Genomic DNA, 7978 nt, shown 5'->3' with positions numbered 1-7978 from the left:
CAAGGGTCTCTATAACGCCTAACCTTGTGACGCCCCGGGCCGACCCGGCCTTTTTCCCCCCTGGAAAAAAGCCCAAGTCCCTCAGGGTACCAGAACAGCAGATCTGCATCCCCGGCGGACAAACGGATTAACTGACCTGGACCAGCGTGACCAGAACCAGTCCTGTGCCCTAACCACGCCGACATGCCTACTCCAGGAGAAGGGGCAGATATGCGTGTTGATCTAAAACATGAAAAGAGGGCGCCACCCAGACGGGCCGGTGTGAACCGCGCTCGGTGGCCCACCCCAAGGGCGTGCCCCTCTACATATGTTCAGATCCATTCCGTTATCATCCCCCAGATATGAACGAGAATCCGTTGAGAACCAATAACAGGTTGTCGGAAGAGGAAAAAACCTCCATCCCAGTTGCTTTATAAAAACGCTGTTTTAACCACAAGCAACCAAGGCGTACTAGCTACCCGCATGATCCTTAACAGAACACCCTGAGCTAGCACTAAGCGTGCGTCGGGACACAACCACATCAATGAACAGGCTATTTAGACCTTTCAGTGAATCCCCAAGGCGCCCAGGGGAAATGACAAGAGGGGTGTGGCACTTCCTATACTCCAACTCTTTTTATTAAAAAGAAGGAAGCACCAACAGACATGAATCCCATTTTACACAGCCGAGGGTAAAAACTGTTTACATTTTTACATCCAGTCACCCCTATCACAGAGGACTTCAGACTGAAATTCCCCAGAGAGCCTTCCCACGTGAGTCGTAGAATGAAAAAGCCATGGTAACTACGAGTCATGTGACCAACTGACTCAAGTTACACATAAAATCGAACGTAGTGGACCCGTAAGTCCTACGCTCTATCCCGACACTTTGACACAACAGATCGTACATAAAGATCCAACTCACGGAAGCTATCGTCATAGCAACGTGCGTAGTGACGTATGCCATGACGGGGGGAAACCCAACACTCAACGCCTGTTTTTAATAGGAGCAGAGACAGGGCAACCCTCCCCCCCCCCCCCTCCCTGCCAAGTCGCCTAACGGCTTGGCCCCGACCGGCCTAACAGGAGATGAGTAAACCCCCCTGACCAATCAGAAGAGGGAAGGAGGGGTTTATTCAACACCCCCTCACAAACCCTTCCCCCTGCACACAATAACAACTGTAGCATATGATACCTTTGGTAAAATGCTAATGAAATAGCGCAAGCTAATACAATGCACGCTACCCACAGATAACTGTGAACAGGGTTTACAACAAAACCAAGTCGCGTGTGTGTGTGAATCCTACACCTGCATCCTATGTTGTACATAGAAAAACACCAATAGAGAGAGTGAACGGCTGGGCTGTGGAACGTGTGTATACGAGCATTACTGCAACAGTGTTGTAGCTCAACATTACTTGTGTAAGCAACAGACCATACAACTAGCCTCTACCTGCATGTGGAGTGTCAGGCCGAGGTAGAAACCATTCTATAACCGAGTGTAGGCTGCAGACCTTGCTTAAGCTCATAACACGAACGCAACCCTTCTATCAATGTATACTAGTGAAGATTCACACTTTGCAACCTCATCATATGTTTTGGTGAAGAAACACACAGTTTGTTAACAAAAAATACAGTCCCCCTTTAGAGGGGACTTTTTATTGTCGAACAAAATTATATGAGAGGCCGGGGAGGGGATTAACAGAGGGGACCACAGGGGAAAAAAGTCACTGGGCCTAGCGGCGCCTGCCGCCTCGAGCCGCTCGGGATTTGCCACCCCGGGAAGCCCCGGAGGGACGGTAGACAATCGGCGGCTGGTCACGGCGATCCCTACCGTCTCCTCCAGGCGCAGATGGGCCGGTTGCAGCGGCGGCGCCCTCTCTCCTCCTGGCCTTCTTCGAAGGGCCAGCAGTGGCGGAGGAAGCTCGACGACGTGGCAGCCGTCTGATTCCACCAGCGATGTCGGGAGGGGGAAAATGAGGTTGAAGCACGGAGCGCTCCTCCTGCATTTCTCTGCACGTCGAGGTCATCAAGTGCAGGGCCTTCCCGAACAGTCCAGCATCGGAGAGGGTGGCCGTTAGAAGAGGACCTCTCTACTTCTCCGGCACACGGGCCTGCTCCAGCCAAAGGTGGTGCTGGGTTAGAGTCGCCAGGGCTCGCACTTTCCCAGCGGCTATGGCCTGCAGCTGAGTTAGATGCAGGACAGCTCCTGCCGCCTGGGTGAGCTGGTCATGTTGGACATCACTCAGCTCCATGCCGCCCGTCAATATCCCGGATATGAATCTTGCCAGCTGCGCGACGTTAGACGCGGCAGCCAGAGATTGTGTTCCAGAGATGAATGACTGGTCGCTCCAATAAGCCAACCGCCTCGCCGATTTTCCTTGAGGAACCGGCTTGCGTAACGGCTCCCACACCACCTCCGGACAGAGGAGAGCGGCCATCGGCCTATCAAGCCGTGGCACGCCCTCTCTCATACCTTTGACCAAACCCGCCACCCGCGTAACTTGTACGTAGGCGGGGGTGAGGCCAATGATGTGGGACACCACCTGGCCCCGACGAACATAGGCCCCCATTGAGGGGAAAATGGGTAGACAATGTCCACCCCTCTCACCGGGCGACGCTGCCAGAGATGACCTATTAGATCATCAGGGACAGGAACAGGCAGTGGCTGCGGCAGCGGCACGCCGTTTGCAACGGCCGCCACCGCCATAAGCTCGGGAAACAAAGCCTGCAGTTCCCCCTGCAGACTTTCCTCCACCGAGCCCGCATCCCTCACATGCAGCAGGCTACGACTGGTCAAGGAGCCACATTCCGATGTGGCTGATAGTAGGGCATCCTGCCGACGAGTCAGAGGGTCTTCCCCGACGTCTTCAAACAAGGCGCCCCAAAGAGACATTTCACCCCCCTCCAGTGTTACCTGGACGGGCGGGATACATGTCTCCACCGGGCCTTCAAATAAGAACCCGTCTGCCTCTACCATGTAATCCTCTGTTTCCATCGGGCAGGTAGAGACCGACGCATCCTCACTGGGCTCCAGCAATTCACCAAACCCAGGCCGTTCGCGTCTGCAAGCCACCATTTTGCGACGGGAGCGAGCAGACGCAAAAATTTTGCATCTCAAATCCTCTGGAACCAAAGGAACCGGCCGCTCAACAGCGGACGATTCCCCGGAAGCAGAGGAACCAGAGCCATGACCAGGCCATCGCAGAGGCGACGGCACCGGTGCACCAGCTCCTTGGAGAGGCAAACTACCCATCGGACGCCTACCGGGCGTGGCTGTCAACCACGAGAGAGGCAACAGCCCCGCACCAGAACGCACGACGGAGGCGGAAATGGAGAACCGCTGGTGGAGAGTGGCTCTGCGACTCTCCGAAGTAGACATTATGACTTAGATTTTTCTATCGAATATTTGTGAGAGAAGAAAAAAATAAGCACAATGTAAACACGTCTCAACTTTCTTCAGCTAACAACCTCGTCAAGTGGGGATCTACCGAAGGCACTTCCTTGTGGTGAAAGTGAAGAAGGAGGCGAGTAGGTGACCACACACCTGCTTATGAAGGTAAGCGGAAGGGGGTGTGGTCAGACGGATGTTGGGATGTAAAGGTACATGGTGGAATTTTTTATTCAGTGCTCGTGCACGAAGTGAAGTACAGTGCAGAACAGGTGCTGAGCAAGCCATTAACGACATAGAACCAAAGAATTCAGATTGTCAGCTACATCTATCGAAACCAAACTCGACAGCCTCTGGGCTGCGGTTGGTGAACATGCCGGGCGTCTGACCTCTGTGGAAGCCGGCTTGAATACTTGGACTGTTTTTGAGCAGTTAGCACTTTGTTATGGCTTAAACGCTGAGCGGCGTCATATAATTTCTATATATGTTTTTATAAATAGGTTAACTATGTGACGCTGGGTATCGACTAGATACTTTATTTAAATGTTTCGCTACATCTGATATAAGGGGGGTTTGGTCGGTTTTATTTTGTATAACCATTGCATGATTTTTTTATACGTCCACTATATGCTGGGGAGATAAGCGATAGCGATATCGGCCCGAATAGACAGGCACTCAGGCCGCACCGAGAGAGCACACAGCTCACCCACGCGTTTAGCGGAGGTGATGGCCAAAAGGAACGCGGTCTTAAAGGACAGCCGATCTAATGGCGCCTGCTCAAGAGGCTCAAATGGGGTCTCGGACAACCGGCCCAGGACCAGTTGGAGGTCCCAACTCGGAGACAGAGAACGTTCCACAGGCTTGAGACGCAGAGCGCCAAGCAGGAAACGTTTCACGAGAGGGTGGCTGAACATCGTACCGCCCTCAAAACCCACGTGACAAGAGGATATAGCCGCGGCGTATTCAGGATAGACTGGAGGAAGGAAAGAACAGAGTCCAGGGGGCAGGACACTGGGTCCAGGCCCCCAACTTCACACCACTCTTGAAATGCCTGAGAGAGGACCCGCGGCGACCATGGAACAGGCCACGGCGGGGCTACCAAGAGCTGGATCAGGACCGGGAACCACACAGCCGTGCCCCGGTCCTGCGCGATCAGGAACAAAGTCCTGCGCTCCCGACGTACCCACTCCAACAGCTCAGCTATCAGGTGTATGGGGGGGAACGTATACAGAATCCCGGGCGGCCACGGATACATCGAGAAGGCATCCACCCCCCGAGGGGGGTTGTCCGTCCGACTGACCGAGAACCACAAGGGGCACTGGTGGGACTGTCTGCTCGCAAACAGGTCCACCGTGGCCTTCCCGAATCTGTCCCAGACCCACCTGACTATGTCGGGACGTAGTCCTCACTCGTCGGGATAAGGACCGCCCCGTGTGCACCCACATTCTCCCTGCCAGGGATGTGGAGAGCCCTCAGGCTGTGCAGATTGAGAGACGTCCATAGTCAGAGCTCGACCGCCGCCCGGTGCAGACGGGGGGAGCGTACTCCTCCCTGTCTGTTGATATACGACGCCGACGTCGTGTTGTCCGTCCTGATCAAAACATGCTCGCCCAGTTTTTGGTGGCCGAGCCGCTTGAGGACCAGAAGGACCGCCTTCAATTCCAACACATTGATATGTAGCGCAGACCGGGCAGCATGGTCTTGCCAGCTGCCCCCTACTGTGTCGGCTTGACACGTCCCCCCCATCCCGTGAGGGAGGCGTCGGTGAAGACCGTGACGTGTGATAGCCTGCTGCCCATGGAGATCCCGCTGGTGAGGGCACCAGGCCTCCCCCAGTGGTCGAGATCCCCCAGTACTGACACGGGAACCTTCAGTCGCTTCCACTTTCCACTCACCGGGTCTATTTTCATACTGAAAAACCACTTCTGTATCCTCCTCATGAAGAGGAGGCCAAGAGGGACCACAGGTTGAGCAGATGCCATCATACCGAGCAGGCGCATCACGGACAGCGCCGTAACCGTCCTGCCAGGACGGAACCTCCTGAGCGCGCTGAGAATATCCTCTCGCCGCCGAGAATATCCTCTCGCCGCCGCTCTGAGAGGGTTGCGCTCATGGGCCTTGAGCTTAGAACCAAGCAACCAAGTACTCCACCTGTTGACTGGGAAGAGGAGTACTCTTCTCCCAGTTTACAGCAAAACCTAGACTGGTGAGGAATTCCACCACCAGCCTGGTATGAGACCTGGCGATCTCATCTGACCGGCTGAGGAGCAGAATGTCGTCGAGGTAGAATATAATTTGTATCCCCTGACGACGCAGAGGTCCCAGCGCGGTCTCCACGCACTTGGTGAATGTGCAAGGGGCCAGAGAGTAGCCGAACGGCAGCCTCTGGTATTCGTACGCTATGCCCTGAAAGAGGAAGGGAAGGAATTTCCTGTGAGGAGGGAAGATCGGGATGTGAAAGTACTCATCCTTCAGGTCTATGGAGGTGAACCAGTCTCCCACTCTGACAGCGCTTAGCAGGTGTTTGACGGTCAACATTCTGAACCGTCTCGCCACAATCAGCCGATTGAACGCGGACAGGTCCAGTATAGGTCTGACACCTCCCGATTTCTTGGGCACCAGTAAATACCGGGAGTAAACGCCACACATCGCGTCCTCCCTTGGGACCACGACGATGGCCTGCTTCGCCAACAGAGATTGGATCTCGTCGGCCAGAGCTGTCACCGCTGCGGACCCTGACAAAAGGGTCTGTACCAAACCCAAAAACGGAGGGTGGGGTTGTGCAAACTGCAACACAAGCCCCCGCCTCAGCGTTCTCTCCATCCACCTCGACATATGGCACTCCTGTAACCATACGTGATGATAATCCCAAAGCGCACCCGCCGCCAACTGGCGCTGGTCCGCCAGGAACCGTAGATAGGAGGCCCGGTCCCACCCGCTGTGTGTTGCCAACCCTGGACTCGCCAACCGCGCGAGCAGGGTGTCTCGCGGAGCCGGGATATCGCACCCTGAATCTACCAACGAGGCAATCGCACCCAAGGGGGGACCCCGACAGAAAGGGCCGGTCTGACATTAGCTTGATAGCTAACTAGCGAATAGCATCAGCTAGCTAACATTAGCTAATGTTCTTTGACACTATTATTACACCCAGGCATGCGTTGCTGATTGGCTGACTGGCTGCACTGTGTTTTAATGACGCCACGTGCATGCGCACTCCCGGGGCGCATGCGCGCGCTCCCGCACGTGCGCATTAATTTCCCCTCGCGTTTGCACAGACTAAAGACAATGCCTAATTGCCTCTACGAATGGAATGTAACACATTTCATTCACAAGTTTTGTGTGAATGTATCTGAGAACGTATTTGAACACACTTGACGACCTGAGCTATTGTTATGCAAGGTAGCCAGGTGGGTACTTAGCGAGTTGGCGCATCAGTCGAGTGCAGCGCATTCCTCAGGTTTGGTGTGAACGATGGTCTGACTCAGACAGAGCACCGTTCACACCAAACCTGTGAATGTGATTGCCATGAATTGTTATGCTTATGCAAGGTAGCCAGGTACACGCGACGAGTGCAGCGCGTTCAACACCATGGAACTAATGACCAATTTGACAACATTCTCTGTCAGAATAGTCAGTAATTTTATATAGTGCTAGCTAACGTTTCAACATACTTGTCTTGTTGCCCATCAGCACTGGCAAATGCACTATTACTAAACTAGTTACAGTAGGTAGCTAGCTACATCTGCTTCCACGTCTTATGTTGAATGTCGGACTGGGACTTGACATGACATTACCAACGTCTTTGACATTTTTTAAGGGGCTTCAGCCCCCCTAAAAAGGGTCTAGAACCGCCACTGCAATTAATCAATCCAATAACACACGCTCACTTAAAGGAAAACTCCAACATTTTGGGAAATTCGCTTATTTGGCATCTACCCTGGAGTTAGACAAGAAGATACCCTTTTTCTTCTCTGTGCATGCAGTAGGAGTAGGAAGACACGCACCGTTAGCCTAGCTTAGCGTCAGTCACTGGAAGTAGGTTCCTCCATTAGCCTAGTTCCCAACGTCTTCCTACTCCTACTGCATGCACAGAGAAGAAAAAGGTATGCATCTTCTTGTCTAACTCCAGGGTTCCCAAAATGTTGGAGTGTTTTAAGATACATACCTTTTTCTTCTCTGTGCATGCAGTAGGAGTAGGAAGACGCGCACCGTTAGCCTAGCTTAGCGTCTGTCACTGGAGTTCAAGTTCAAGTTTCAAGTTTCTTTAATAGTTGTCATACAGAAGTGCAGAATACTTTTATACAAAATGCTTCTTACTGTTACGCTCCAGAGACTGTGCAAGACAAGATAAGATAAGTATGAAATAAAATAACATAGTATAGTATGTAAATTAGAAGTAAAAAAATGAGGTCACAGTGTTCAGTATAGACATATGTACAATGTTCGCTGCAGAATAGACGTAACTGAGTTACCATATAATATACAATACTATGCAGTGTACTAATATGTACAATACTATATAGTGCAATATAGTGGAAGTAGGTTCCTCCATTAGCCTAGTTCCCAACGTCTTCCTACTCCTACTGCATGCACAGAGAAGAAACATTTA

This window comes from Notolepis coatsorum (genome assembly GCF_963971535.1).
Source record: "Notolepis coatsorum genome assembly, chromosome: 16".
NCBI classification, from domain to species: domain Eukaryota; kingdom Metazoa; phylum Chordata; class Actinopteri; order Aulopiformes; family Paralepididae; genus Notolepis; species Notolepis coatsorum.
This window is presented reverse-complemented; position numbering follows the sequence as displayed.